We start from the raw sequence: 16228 nt of genomic DNA on the forward strand, positions 1-16228 counted from the left end.
CTTACCAGATCAAGGACAGATGTGAATGTATTTTCAACTTCATAACCAACAGGGAGTATTGCAACCTAAAGCAGCTGGGGAAGAAAGCTGTGTATAATACAACGTTCTTTCTAGAAACTGACTTTTATTTTAATAGGCAAACTGGGAGTCATCAAGGGTGTGTATCTTGATTCACTGGGAGAAATATGGTTTGGGGGTGTAAGGTGGGGACATGTTGGAGTTTCTCCTAGTGTTAGGAGAAGTCCCTTTTGGTCCCTGAGAGAAGAGGTCCCTCTTCAAATTACTGCCCAGCTGTCTTTTTTGTCTGGGGCCCAAAACTGGCAGGAATGCAATTTGGAGGTAGAATCTGGACACAGGATTACTAGGTGCCAAGTCCTGTGCTATGCTTTACATGTGTTACGTCGTTTGATTTTCAGAATGATCTTTTGAGGAAGGTATTGCCGGTCCTAGGCCCTTATCCAAAAACGCTTGGGGCCTCGTGTGTTTTAAAATTGACCTTTTAGGCTGGGTGTGGTAGCTCACACCTGCAATCTCAGTACTTTGGGAGGCCAAGGCCGGCGGATCACTTGAGCTCGAGTCTGAGACCAGCCTGGGCAACCTGACGCAATCCCATCTCTATAAATAAAATCATAAAATCGATCTTTTGGCATAAGAATGATAAAATGGACTTTGGGGACTCAGGTGGGGGTGTTGGGAAGGGTGAGGGATGAAAGACTGCATATTGGGTGCAGTGTACACTACTCAGGTAATGGGGGCACTGAAATCTCAGAAATCACCACTAAAGAACGTATCCATGTAACCAAAAGCCACGTGTACCCCAAAAACTATTAAAATAAAAATAAATGTTAAAAAATGGACCTTTTTCCCCTTCAGATTTTAGAAAAGGAACAATACGGGGCATGGATCATACATTATGTAACACCACCAGCCACCCATAGGGTCTGCAGTAGCACCCTTGGATCAAACACATGGGTATTTTGCGTGAAAACTGTGAATATTTACATTTGGTGGGACAAATAATTCGAATTTGCCTTATATCAATTCAGGTCAGACTTCACCACGAAATCAGTCTCGGTGCCAAACTTTTGAAAAAAAAAGAAAAAGGAAGAAAGCCTTTTCTGTTTTGAGAACTTTTTGCATTTCAGAATGACAGGAAGGAATTTTGAACCTGTATTATCATTAATGCCCAGTCAACAGATAAGGAAACTGAGGTTGAATGCGTCCATTTGCTATAGCTCGCTGTCTTCTAATTTTCAGCAACTGTTTCAAGATTTACTCCATCTCTTTTGGGCCAATACTCAAGTCTTTTTTGAATCTGAGTTGAGCCACTCCAGGCTTTGGCCCAGCCCCTGCCAGTCCTTCTCCCTGGACTCACCAGTCAGCTGCTGTGGCTGAGTCTCGAGTGCCCAGCTGGGTTCCCCACCCATCGACAAGGGGACTTGCCTTCCTCTCTCCCTTGAACTAAACCTGGTTCTTTCTCCTTGTCTCCTCAAAAAGGACTATCACGGAGCAAACAAAAGGCAAAAACATGGTTCACTTTGACTAAAATGAAACACTCATGGACTCCCCTGCCTGGGACTTGTTAGGAGCTGTTACTGGTGTCTCCAGAACATTCTGCATCTGTCAGACAGTAAATGTTTTGGAGGAGCAGGGAAGGCGCTCTGTCCAAATGCACACATACATAAGAAACACTCCCTTGCAGGTGGTTCAGAGAATAAAGAAGTCAAATGGTCGTAATAGAGGTGGGTGGGCCTTGCCGTGACTGTAAGTTGCACACGGGTACACACAGGGAAGAAGTATTTGCAGGTGAGGCCCAGGTGAACCCTGCATGCAGGCAGCAGGTGGTAAGACGGTGAGTTGGGTCCCTTCACCCATGGCTGAGAGTAGGGGACTGGCAGAGTCCACATCAGCTCCTGCTCAAAACCAGAAGCATCTGTGACTGTGGAAGCCCTCTCTTTCCTACTTTCTAGCCAAGGGGAAGTGAGCGGTCCAGAACCAGGAGGTCAAAGCTATGGAGGAATTAGGTGGGTGTGTGGGGCTGGGCGTGGTGGCCCTCCCTGCTCTGGCTGGGATGCTAGTCTGCACGGTGATGGATGACTGCTGGCTCCTCAATGAATCGCCAATTACCGGCTGACAGGGGTTTGTGGGCCCTTGCTGGTGGCTCTGTGGAGCTGCAGAGAGTTGGGGAACCACCAAATTTGACTTCTGCCTCTTCAGACAGCTCGTGACTGCCTTTCAAGAAGGTAAAAAAGCTTCACTATTCAGAAAGCGAGAGGCCGAGAGAGCTAGGGATAGAAGAGCGAGCGAGCGAGCTCAATCACGCCTCGGCGGAAAGAAAACTTTTGCTGAACTGCAGAAGTTCTGTAGTTTACTCAGCTCCCCCGCTGACCCAGCTAATGTTCTAACTTTCAAAGAACCAGGTAGGAGTCTGACATGCTCACGGAGAAAAGAGACAGAAAAATCAAATCTTCCCTGAGAACTTTTAAAGTTACTTTCTTCTCTCCATTTCTGAAGGGACTTGGGTCCAAGTTCTTGCCCAGGGAAAAATTGCTCCTGAGCGCTCAGGGATTGCAGAGAGAGTGTGTGCTGGGGAAGATAACCCCAGGGGCAGAGGGAATTCTGATGGGGACCCTATAAACAGGGGATGATGCAGATAACAAAACCTCACCCTGGCTCCCAGTGGCTCTGAGCCAGGCCCTGCGCCGAGGCTGAGTGTGGGGAACATCACGCTTTGTTATCAATTCTAAAGCAAGCCTCCACTTCGTATTTTGATATCACCAACATTTGGATGTCTCTTACAAGGCGTGGCATGTCAGCATTAAATCCTAGTTTAATTCACAGCATTTTATTTTATTTTATTTTATTTTTTTTACTTTTCCAGTGGTATTTAAAATAATAGTGCATTTTATCACCTGTGGCACCTTAGATTTCTGCAAGTCGGGCAGTGCCGTATCTTACAGATGAGACCTGGCGAGGTTAGGAGACTTGCCCAAGGCCACACAGCCACTATCTGGACTTGAAACAAGGTGTGTCTGGCTCTCAGTCACTGGCTTTCAGTGGGACTGGAGCTGGAGGTCCCATCCTTGCAAGGAAGGGAATGTCTACTCTCCAGGCAAGCATGAGGAGGGATGGGGGTCTTGCAAATCTGGCCCAGCCTGCTGGGCTACTGAATGGGAGGCACGGTGGCGGGACGCTGACAGCACAGGGCTGGTCTCCATTTCCCGCACACAGGATTCTGTTTTTGTCACTGCTCAGCTCTTAAGCATCAGTTAGTTTTCAGAATCTGCCTCTGAGTTAGAGTCACTTTAACTCAGAGTAACCACATCATCAAAGAAAAAAATAATGGGAATCTTTTGGATCAAGAGTGACTAATTCTTTCAGGGAGGCAGTGTGGAACTGGAAGGAGGCCAAAGACTGAAGTTTGATACGTCTGGATTTGAATTCTGATTCTTGCTGCTAAAAGCAAGCTGGCAAGTTGCCTAGACTCTCTGAGCCTCGGTGTCTTCATCCGTAAGATGGAAACAATGATGCCACCTACTTCGAAGTACTGCTGTGAAGATTTTGTGTGTGGAAAATGTCTGGGCCATGGTAGGTGCTTGTTAATCAAAGTTACTCTTTTATTATTGTTCTTATGTCTCATCCTGATGATGATGAAGATGATGATGATGATGAGTGGACCCAGCAGGGCCTTCTCTCAGTTGCCACATATCTCTGACACTCTCTCCTCCTGGGGTTCAGCCACCCCCGTCCACTTTGCTCCCCAGCTGCTGCGTGGACGTCCTCCCTCTCACCCGCCTGGCCAGATGTGCAGCCCTGACTGTGATCCAGGCAAACCCTCTATCGGCCCAGCAAGCCCAGTCTCTGACTCCCTTTGAGAATGTCCCCTTCTGTGAAAAGTGGCTGAGAGGGGCCATCATGGTCCCTCCAACGCCCCCAGGGGCCCGGATCCCACATGGCCCTTCCTCTGTTCATTCCAGGCCTCTCAACTCCCAGCTTTTGTGGGTTAAGGGGCAGCACCAGAGGAAACAGCAGTGACAGCCTGGCCCGATAGTCTCTGGGTGTTGTTCATCCACTGGGATTTCCCACTGAGGGATGGAGGGCCCTCAACTTCCCCCACTGGGTCCTTGGGAGGTTAAGCTGTGGCCCTTTGCCCAGGTGATCCTGGCACCCTGACATACCTAGTGTGTCCCCAAGGCACTCAGGAAAGTTGGAGTCCCCAGCTTAGGCCCTCACCTGGGACCCAAGTACACAGGCAGTTACCTCTGTATTCTGTCAACCTCACTACAAGCCAACAGAGGCCCAGAGAGGTTAAATGTCAAGTCCAAGTTCACATAGCCAAGATGTAGGCAGAGTCTAGATCTGAATGGCCATGCGAGCTCTGGCCCCTTCCTATACCCAGTGACTCAGATCAGCTGGCAGGATGGTTGTCATTTGCCACAGAATCTGGGCAAGGCTTAAGTAGCAGAAAAGGGGAAAGGGCCATTTAGGGAAAAGAGCTCAGGGAGAAAAAGCAGGACTGGAAACCCACCTGCTCAGGAACTGTGGCTGCTTTTCTGAGGACAGAGCTGGGCCTTCAGCCCACCTCCAGCCCAGTGTAGGAGGGAGCTGGGAGGGCCCCTTGTGTTCTTGCCTAGCCTCGCACAGGCCCCTTTGAGTTTTCCCCAGAGAAAGATCCTGAGCGACCTGACTGGAAACTCCACAAATCTGCTCAGAAAGGCTATCATCACAAGAACTTTCTAGAAAAGGAGGTCCCCACTGCTCCTTTTTAGCCAGAGCCTAGAGCTCGACTCCCATGGATGGTTGTAAACCTGACCAAAGAAGACAGAGGAGAGTCTCAGAAATCTCATTCCAAAACTAGCCATCAAATTTCAAATTCCAGCCCACAGCAAGCAGCGCAAAGATTCACATCCGCTCCAGTGATGTCTGTGGCTGCCATCCCCCCTTCCCTTTGTCCGGGATTCCTGCCTCAGCCTCCACGCCCCCCGCCATCTCTATTTAGTGAGCTCCCGGACCTTCTCCAAGACCCTGCGCAGACGTCGCCTCCTCAGAGATGCCCTCCGGACTCTTAGAGCACAGTGCCTCCTCTGGTGCTTCCAATGCCTCTTGGAAACCTGTACTGGGGCTCTCGCTGTAGTTGCCCATCATCTCCACTATATAATACAGTAGATGCTCAATGAATGCAGATGGAACAAATGCATGCATGAATAAATGGTCATTTTAGCTTCGTTTATGCTGGAAGTTGCAGGGAAGTCATTAGATCTTTGCATCAGCCTGTTGAGGTGCGTTTCATCTGAAGATTGTAGGACAGAGGCCGTAATAAAAGAAACAGTAATTACTGCCAGGGTCTCCGCTTGCTTATGAAGCCTGGATGGAGAGGCTGGTCGGACTTGGTCCTGGTAGCCTTGTCTTTACTGTCCTCTTGTGGCCGAAAGTTGCTGCTGCATCTGGAAAAGCTGGTAATTTCATTGCCTCCACAGAGGGGGATATTTTTACCTGCTGGAGCACAATCTTTTTGGGATCCCTGAGTCATTTTGAGCCCAGTTCCCCATAGACTGTATGTAAGGTGATCCTTCTTCTCGGGCCTTGAAAATATGCTAAAATAAATAAGAAACTGCAATTAATAGGGCCTGAGCAGCCGCAAAAAGAGCATTAGAGACTCCATCAACTCTGACTTAGGACTGTGTTAGGTACTTGGGTGTAGAAGGGAAAAATATAGCAAAGTGTGTGACAAATTTATGCCCTCAGAGACTTTGCTGTCTATTTCTAACATCTTCATCAAAAGTGAACAACACCATACACTAATAAAGAAACAAAAATACCCATTCATCTAGTAGCCAAGGTTTGGAATCACACGGACCTTGATGTGTATCCTGGCCCCACCATTGACTGCCTAGGTGACCTCGAAGGAGTCACTTCGTTGCTCTGAATGTGGTTTCCTCATCTGCAAAATGGCCTATTAGGTGTACCTCCTTCCTCCTTCGCAAAATTATAATGATTAACTGAGATGATATGTGTCAAGCCTTAGCATGATGCCAGCACAGAGTAAGTTCTCATAAAAGCTAGCCATTATTGTTACAAGTAAAGTGTTTAATTGTCCTGTGCAGAGAGAGAATGGGGTGAGATGTGATTTTAAAAAAAACCTGGGTAAATAGACTCTTCACCATGGCTTGCTTACTTTTTTTTTTTTTTTGGAGATAGCGTCTTGCTCTGTCACTCGGGCTGGAGTACAGTGGTAGGATCTCGGCTCACTGCAGCCTCCACCTCCTGGGTTCAAGCAATTCTCTTGCCTCAGCCTCCCGAGTAGCTGGGACTGCAGGCATGTGTCATCATACCTGGCTGATTTTTGTATTTTTAGTAGAGACAAGGTTTTGCCATGTTGGCCAGGCTGGTTTTGAACTCCTGGCCTCACGTGATCCACCTACCTCAACCTCTCAAAGTGTTAGAATTACAGGCATGAGCCGCCAAGCCCAGCACCACCATGGCTTTTTAAAAGGCAATATCTCAGGTATTTTTCTTCTCAGAGCCCACTGCAATCATGTGTTTATTATTAATATGAAAAATTGGTCATGGGCAAGGTGATCCATAGGGCTGCATGGAGGAGGCAGGCTGCTATCCTTGGCCCTAGCCAGTCTATTTGCTTCACTCTTTCCCTCCTTACACATGGCAGACATCACTAATCAATTACAGATCTCTTTCACGTAGATCATGAATATAATTTCAGAATTATTCTCATAATATAGCTCCAGGTAGTTATAACAGTTAAGCAGAATGGGAAAATGGCATACAATCTAATTTACCTTTCCAGTTCTTGGCACATGGGTAGATTAAAGATGTACAGAAGAAGGAGGAGAGTATTTTAGCTGGAGGCAGTAAAGGAAGTTGAATTATGAGTGAGAGATAGATCTGGTAGGAAAAGGAAGGAAATTAGAGACAGGCTGGGTTATGGAGCCCCTTGACTTCAGGCTGACTTAAAGCAATAGGCAACAGAGAATCGCCATAGGCTGCTGGGCAAGTAACTGTGGTATCAGTCCTTTGGGGGCAAGATCTCTGGCGGGCAGTGCCAGGTGGATTGCAAAGGGACTGAGTAGGAGGGCTAGAACTCAGGACAAGGTGCTGAGGGATGCTGGAAAGGAAAGCTTGGTGGACGCACTGACTCCTGGCACATTAAGAATGAGGAAAGTGGTGCCATCCAAATGGTCTCTCTGTCCTTGAGCTCCACAGGCTGGGAGAATAACAGCACCTCCACCAGGAAGGGGGGTTGGGCAGGGCAGAGAGAATGTGCTTTGTTTCAGGCCTGTGGAGTTGGAGAGCCTTTGGGACATCTATGCAATTTCCTGTGGGCAGCTGTAAATGGGAGACTGGAGCCAGAGCTAGAGCTGCGGATATTAGAGAGAAAAGACAGAAAAAAAGTTCATGCTTTCTGGGCCCAGCCTCGCTTTTACTCAAAGCAGTTTGGGTAGGAAAAGAAAGAGCACATTCAGGAAAAAGACGAACTGGGTGAAGGTCATGGCTTAATTAAGAGGCATTCACTGCGATATGGTTATTCCAAAAGACACTGCGTATCTGGGTCAAGTATCCTTTTCACAATACCACCTAAAATGAGTAGGAAAAAAATTTTTTTGGTAATAGGGAACAGTAAGTCTCATGCACAGGACTCCTAATGTCCCTGTTGCTAAGAAAGAAAGTACATATTTCACTGAAATACCCGAACAATCAGAAGGGAGGTCAGAGGGACAATTCCTCTATTAGAAGACTCCATTTCCTAATGGGTAATAAAGTCACTTGGACTCTAAGGTCAAACAGACCTAGATTTGAACCTCAGCTCCACCACTTCCTTGCTGTGTGACCTTGGGCAAGATACTTAACCTCTCTGAACCTTGGTTCCTTCATCCATAAAGTGGAGATAATAGAGTACCTCATTCACAGGGCTATGGTGGTAACCAAATGAAATAATGCATATAAAAGTCTAGTCTAGTACTGGACACATGACAAGCATTGAGTGCATGAGAATTGTCTTTTATCCAATACCTAACATTTTAAAGATTTTAGACAGACAGTGCATGTTTTCATCACTGACATGATTTCTGGGAAGTCCTTTGAAGGACACAGAAAATCTACCCTGATATGAACCAACAGAGTGTGTTTCTTTTGTTTAAGTCCTCCAGTAAGACACAAAGTAGGAGGGGCTTCAGGAATCCACAGATTAACAGCAGCTGGCCATGGTCCATCAGTGTGTTCTTCTGGGAGGGACTGGGGGGTTCCAGTGTCTGCTCTCCTGTGTCTTTGCCATTTCCACCAGTTCACATGATGCAGGCGTTCCTGAGGGGTCACGTGGACCTGTGCTATGGGCCCTTTGACCCGTAGGTGCGGATGCTCTACCAAACCAAAGGAGACATCTCTGAGCCATGGCCAGTAAACAGAGAAGGCCTTCTCACCCCAGGCCTGTTATTGAGGAGATCTTTGGAGAATTTTTACCACTGATGGCCAGAAGAAGACTAAAAATCTGGAAGGTTCTGGAAGGTTTCAGTTTAGATAGAAAGACAATTTGCCATAGAAGGTTTAAGTGTGCTATATAATAATACCTAACATTTACTGAGCAATTACTATGTGCCAGGAACTGTTCTAGGTATGTTCCAACTTTACTCCATCTTCACTAAGACCTATCAGGGAATAACCATCCCCCTTGTACAGATGGGTAACTGATGCTCAGAGACATTAAATAGCTTGCCTCAGCTTTCGCTGTTACTAAGGGGCAGATGCAAGATTTGAACCCAGGGAGTCTGACTGTAGAGCCTACACTCTTAACTACTGTGCTGTAGCCCCATCCCAGGGCTGCACTTCAGACTTGAAGGGGAACAGCTGTCACGTGAGTCCTGAGCTTCTGAGGAGACGCTCTGCTGGTAAAGGAGTTGCCCATAAGTCCTGTGTTCCCAGGGCCTGAGCCCAGATAAAGAGCTGTTCCCTTAGATGTTCCCGAAGATGAGTCACCCTCAGGAAGCCACTGACTCTTCTCAGGGCTCCTGTCCTTTCATCTCCTTGTTCCCTTCCTGGGAATAAATAGGATACAGATAGAATTTCTCTGATTCCTGTATTTACTCAGATATTCTTCTCATCCCCAAACATGTCTTAATAGGAAAGGTAAAAACATCGCTGTGACATCATTCTCCTCCCAACTGATGAGGAGCTGGAGACGGCCCCAGTGGAGTTGAGTGGCTCTCCTTGTTGAAAGTGTAACCGAGGGATGTGCCCTCTTGTCCCCACCTCCCCACCCACTCTAAAGAAGCCCCTGAGAGAGGCAGGGCAAGGCTGGAGTGGCAGGGAGGGACTTCTGCTCTCAGGATTCCCTGTTCCCGGAGTAAGAGCTTGAAGGTTTCAAGCCAGGAGAGGGCACATGAGATTTGCAGAATGGTCTCTTGAAGCCGTTGGCATGAAGGTACGGTGATGCGTCTTAGCGTCTCAGGACGAATCTCAGGTAGCAGTAGTATAAAGAGTACTATGAAGAGGTATCTCAGGTCACACAGGCCTTTGGAGGATGGTGCACAGGGACCTCTGATGCTGTTCTATCCCTGGATCCTGAGCACGAGTGAGGCCAGGAATGCTATGAAATAAAAGACCACCTTTCACTCGTTCAGGGATTCCCTCATTTATTCCAGGAACATTCACTGAGAGCTTTCTCTGGGCCTAGAACACTGCCGCAAGCGGGGGTGCAAAGCGCAAATGGACACGGTCCCCAAGGAGCTTGCTCTTAGGGAGAGAGACCCAGGCACACAGCCGGAGGACCACACAGCCCCGAGTTGCTGTTTGGAAGCTCAGAGACCCATGCGAGCCTTCACTTCTCACCCTACTGGGAGACACATTAGAAAAGTGACCTCATTTACACCTGGGAGGAGGTAGGTGGCAGCAGGCACCCCTTGGGGTGCCCCACTGAATGGGGTGCTCACTAACCCTGGACCCCACACTCAGCTAACACCCCCTTTTTGGTTGATCCTCGGGGAGCCTTGGGGTTGGCGGGGCTTGTCCAAGTTGAAGGTATAAAGACAATCATTCCTCTAACTTCCGCTCCCACCATTACCCAATCTATACACACAACACTGGGCCCTGGGGAGCAAGGGGACAGGGAGCTCTGTGGTGCTTCTCTTTGGAGGCGCAGGCAGAACGTCAGAGCTCAGACATTCAGATTTGAAGCCAGATCCGTCTTGATTCAAATCCCAGCTTTGCCCCCTTGAGCAAGTGTCTTAATCTTTCTGAGCTTCCACTTCCCTGACCGCAAAGAGCAGATGCTAAGAGGGCCTCCCTAGTAGGGCTCTGCAGACAGTGAAACGCAGTGATGTCTTCAAGGCTTTTAGCATAGCGCCTGGTACATTGCAGCCTACAACAAATGGTAGCTATTATCAGAATAGTATTAAGTACTTTTTTTTTTAACCATACTCTAATTCTTTGAAAACTGGAGTGAATTCGGAGTTAGAAAATCTGGCTTATAATCTGGGAGCCTCTTTTTCCTGGTTATAGGGAAAAGAAAGGGGTCTCTTGGGGTCTGCCCTACTGTGTCGTAAGGATCAAATGAGGCAACAGATGAGGAAGAGTTTTGTGGATCAAGTGCAGTGTAAATGTAGATGGTTATGAGCCAATTGTTCCCGTAGCTTCTGCCGTCCCACCTCTGTGGTGAGCACCACCTGCCACCCAGTGCTTCCTCCTTTCCTCAGAGGCCTTCTAGCGCCTCTTTGGCATTGAAGATTTCCAAATGGTTCTATCTTTGACTTCTCCTAGTCTCTAATGAAATGAGACTGGAAGTTCCCTGTGGATCAGCCCTGTGTCTCACACCTTGTTATATAACCAAGGGTCACTATTCATTGTACCTGGCACGTGCTAAGCATTTTGTAAGCATCATCTCATGTTTTTCTCCCAGCAACTCTGCCAGGAAAGGACCACTGTTATCCCTATTTCCTCCATGTGACAACTGAGACTTAGACAAGTAAGCAACTTACCAAAGATCTAACAGCCAATGTGTGTGTGACTTTTTCACCAGGACCCACAGGAGGAATTTGAATACAGATCAGTTAGACCCCAAGCCAAGCTCTTAGTCCCACACAGAGTTGGGCCCTGGTGGAAGAATTGTTTGGCCTGAGGTGTCAACAGTGCCAAGGTTGAGAAGTCCTTGTGTAGACCCAAGGATGGGCAAAAGGCTCTTAGGAAGATGGCAACGGTTCACAGATGCAGTGCCCAAGTCTCTCTGGCCACAGAATCCCCCCGAGGTAAATATCCTCTGCATTACTGCTGGCATTTCCTTCTCTACTCCACGAACTACTTCACTGGGACATATTCCAGGCCACTTCCTGCTGCTTGGCGCCTGCTGTGTGTCTAAGCTGAGGATGATGGATTTTCTGTGCTCAGGGCCATCCATGTGTGTACGCAGCCCTGACGTTGTGTGTGTATCCTGCGTCCTGAAGTGTAATTTATCAGGTCTAATCCCTGTCTCGGGGAACGGTAAGTCTTCCCTGTAGAAATGCTGAGGAGGGGGGAATGTGCCCATTATTATTTCATTAGGACACCACTGGGTATTCCAGGAGTCCCTGAGTAGATATCACATGTTCCTCGGGTGATTTAGAGGAGACAGCCTGGGGCTTCGCTCCTCCAAAACTCAGGAAAAAATATCCACAGATTTCCATAAATATGTCCTGGCCTCTCTTCTGATTACTAAATTCCTTTCTTTTCACCTCATGCCAATTTTCTCTTTCCACATAAGTACAATATACAAACATTTCAAAAGAAAGCATGGGGTATTTACTGTTTCCTCAACAATACAAGCAATAGTTTCAGAAGCTAATGTCAGCCTAAAAGGTTTCCAACCTCAAAACTTGTGTTTCTGCAGCTTCTCTCTGAAATCAGCTTTGATGAAGGCTGCTAGGACTAGATAGCATTTCATAGATTGTCCTTCTTTGTCCAGCTCAGCCTGTCTAAACATGCAGAGTGAGGGGAAAGGCATGGCATTATCAAGAGACGCACAACCTCTGTTTCCCCAAGAAGGATCCACACTCTCTCAATCATCTGGCCTTGTCCTTCCTTCTCCAGCCCCATTCCCATGTGCATGGTAAGCTTCACATACCCAACATGGCTTGAATGTCACTGGATTCTAATTCCCCAACTCACAAGGTAAATGCTCTTCACGTGTGCATTTCAACTCAGATACCTTCTGAGTCCTTTCCCTTCCCATCCTGTTGAATGGAGCCTGCAACTGATTTGATGTGAGAATGAATCATGGAGGTTACTTTTCTTGACACTGCCAAGTGCTTGCACCCACAGTTGCCCACCATCACCACTCACCTCTACCTTGCAACTTTGCCATCACTACCAGAAGCAGCTGGACCTGGAATGGGTCACAGGAGGGCTGAGGATTCAGAAACTTGGGGTCAAATCCTAACACAACAGCTTAGTAACTAGATCCCTTGGGCAAGTCATTTCCCCTCTGTGAACCTCAGTCTCCTCATCCGGCAAATGGGAATCTTTGTACCTACCTGACTGGGCTGTACTGAGCAGCGAATGAAATAATGCATGTGAAAGCAGTTTTCAAACTGCAGGGGGCAACTTGGGGCCAAATGTGGTGGCTCACGTTGGTAATCCCAACACTTAGGGAGGCTGAGGCAGAAGGATTGCTTGAGCTCAGGAGTTCAAGACTAGCCTGGGCAACAGAGTGAGACCCCATCTCTACTAACAATCAGAAAAGTTAATTGGGTATGGTGGTGTGTGCCTGTAGTCCCAGCTTCTCAGGAGGCTGAGGCAGGAGGATCACTTGAGCTTGGGAGGTCGAGATTGCCGTGAGCTGTCATCACCCCACTGAACTCTGGCCTGGGCAACAGAGTGAGACCCTGTCTCAACAAAAAAATAGATTCTGCTCCAATAATAATAATACCTGACATTTACATTATATTATGACATTTTGCTGTGAATCAGTGGAAACAGCGGGATGATGTGGAAGGAAATGGCTCCTCCTATAAGGGTAAGCTCAGAGTCCCTGGGCTTAGGCTGTGCTGGGGTGAGGCCACCATGCTGATTATCACCATCTTATCAGCTGAGTGGCTGAAGGGAGGGGACTGGCTCTGCATTGCTGCCTCAAAGGCAGAGTCAAGGTTCCAGATTCGAACATCCTGATGATCACCATTTTCCCAGGAAGAAAATATCTGACAAAATGAGACAACAGGATGACTCTTTGCTTCCCCTTTTGCTTGACATGCAGCAACGCGGTCAAGGAGGAAAGTTCACACACTAAGTTTCGAAGTCATTTCTGTTTAGCTCATCAATAGTTGCTGTATAAGAACTATCCCACGCCTAAGAAGCATTTTAAGCCTTTTTAAGCTCCAAAGATTAGGGTGCAACAGGGAGGGGTTGAGAGGAGGACAGATAAACAAGACTGGAGTACATTCTCCATGCAGAGAAGTAAATTCTGTACTTTGGTTAGATTAATCCCCGAATTGAAACCGGCCCTGAACATCGTTGTGTGAATGGAGAGCCGAGAGATAAGAGAAAGCCCCTTGGCAAAGCCCGGGTATTGAGCTGTTTGTAGAAATGCCGACTGCGTCCTTTCCCTGCCGCCAAAGGACAGAAAGACAAGACCACAGAGGACAAATAGAGGGTGAGAGTTTCCTTAAGGGCAGTTAGGGAAAGAGGAGAGGAAAAGGAAAGGAGCAGGGGTCACATGGGTGATGACTCCATGCTTTGTCAAAGCACCATGGCATCTTCCCCACCAAGCCTTGGGACCACGGACCTGCCCGGGCTCACACCGTAGAAAACACATGCATTGGGTTAATGCAAAGACCGAGCTCTGGTAAGGCCAGCTTTGCTTCCAGTCTCAGGCGAGGACACTCACAGAGGACCGTCACACCCACATGAGCAAGCTAACCCCCTTTCTTGAGCATGCCTGGTTTCCAGCCTGTGGCCTGTTTGAGAGAAGCAGGCTATAGCCCCCAAAGGACTCATGTTTGTGCTTGAAGGCTGAAGATTGGCACCAAGTAGCTACTGGGACGTGGAATCTGAAAGTGGATCCCCACAGGATTCATGGCAGCATGACTAGAATTCCTGAGTTTTCCAAAGGGCCTGAGAGCGTCCAAGGGGACAGCACACATTTGGAGGTGTTGATGACTTAAAATAACAGTCACAGGCCTGGTGTGGTGGCTCACACCTGTAATCCTAGCACTTTGGGAGGTGGATCTCTTGAGCTCAGAAGTTCAAGACCAGCCTGGGTAACATGGTAAGACCCCGTATCTACAAAAAATACAAAACTTAGCCAGGCATGGTGGTGCACGCCTGTAGTCCCAGGTACTCAGAGGGCTGAGGCAGGCATATCACTTGACCCCAGGACATCGAGACTACAGTGAGCAGAGATTGTGCCACTGCACTCCAGTGGGGTGACAAAGTAAGACCCTATTTCAAAAAATAAAATTAATAGTCACATGATTTTATAGTCACACCTGTAAAGACGGAACTACAGCGTCTGCAGACATGGCCTTGCAAGGCCCAGCAGTCAACAGCAGGGATGTGGCAGAACGCAGTGCCCAGGAAGGGCCCTGCAGGGAGGGGCTGACAGAGAAGTGGAACTCCCAGCGCAGTGTGAGTGACCCGTGGGAGAAGAGGGAAAGAGCAGCAAGGGAGGGGGAGATGGCTCCCAGCTAAAGAGAAACTGGAGTCGCTCATTCTCCCTTCTGTCTAAAGCTTCGAGGAATGCCAAGTAGAATTCAGACAGTCCAGCAGCCAGGGAGATGGCAGTGATGTCTGCAGGACTCAGCGAGACTGCAGGAAGGTGACCACGTGGGGCTACATGGGGAAGGTGCCCCAGGAAGACCCTGAGCTCCCCATCTGCACTGCCTTCGGCTCTGTGAGGAAGTACACTCCACTGAAGGGATCTGGACATCTCAGGGACCTTTTGATTTTCATGTACTGTTTACTGACGCTGCTCACGGCCATGTGAGTTTCTTTGTAATTAATTTTCTCTACCCACAATTGTATGGTGAAGAAAGATGCTGGGGTTGCATGACTGTCCAGGAACTGAGTTATTCCTAGAATCACAGAATGGAGCAGAACTGGAGAGAACATGCCAGAAAAAGCAACAGTCCATGCAACTAGCCCGAAAAGCCTGGGAGAGGCACAGCATGCACAGTTACACAGCCCCAACTTGTTTTCCAGGTTTTTTTATCTGGAGAGATGAGGGCTCACTGTGTTGCCCAGGTTGGTCTCAAACTCTTGGGCTCAAGTGATCCGCCCACCTTGGTCTCCCAAAGTGCTGGAATTTTAGGTGTAAGTCACTGTATCTGGCCTGTTTTCCAGATTTTTTTTTTTTTTTTTTAGACGGAGTCTTGCTCTGTCACCAGGCTGGAGTGCAGTGGTGCGATCTCAGCTCACTGCAACCTCTGCCTCTTGGGTTCAAGCGATTCTCCTGCCTCAGCCTCCCAAGTAGCTGGGACTAGAGAGGTGTGCCACCACGCCCAGCTAATTTTTGTATTTTTAGTAGAGACGGGGTTTCACCATGTTGGCCAGGCTGGTCTCAATCTCCTGACCTCGTGATCCGCCCACCTCGGCCTCCCAAAATGCTGGGATTACAGGCGTAAGCCACTGTATCCGGCCTGTTTTCCAGATTTTTAAGTGGCATTTATTCCTTCTAACCTGTCCCTTTCTTCCTGCTGCAGTTTCACTTGTCCTTATCTTTTGGAGAAAACAAAATAAATGTATTAATATTTTAGAAAATATAAAATATTTTTAAAATTTATCAAAACCACAGAATTGCATACTTTTTAAATGTAAATTTAAATGTAAACTTTTTAAATGTAAATTTTGTAACAAAGTTATAGGTACACATAATTTTAAAAATAAGTAGCACTAACTGGCTCATAATGAAAAATAGTCCTCCCCTCTCAAACCCAGAGGCAACTTCTTTTTAAATGTTAAAATTGTTTCTGTTTTTAGTTCTGGTGATCACCTCCGTATCTCCAAATAATGTGCTTCTACCACCACTTCTTGCTTTATCAACTATGCACTTTAACTACTGACCTTCTACCGGGATAAATGAAGACTCAGCTCACTCAAAACCTCATCCACCTCTCCTCCATCCTTCTTCCCAAGATAGCTAAATCAGTTCTTAATTCTTCTACTGGTCACTTTTGTGTAAATAAAGCATACATATTAAATAATAATGTGTATTATTTTGAACATGTATGATTTGCACACATTTATGTGTCTGTAT

This window comes from Macaca thibetana, chromosome 9 (assembly GCF_024542745.1).
Source record: "Macaca thibetana thibetana isolate TM-01 chromosome 9, ASM2454274v1, whole genome shotgun sequence".
Taxonomy (NCBI): Eukaryota; Metazoa; Chordata; class Mammalia; order Primates; family Cercopithecidae; genus Macaca; species Macaca thibetana.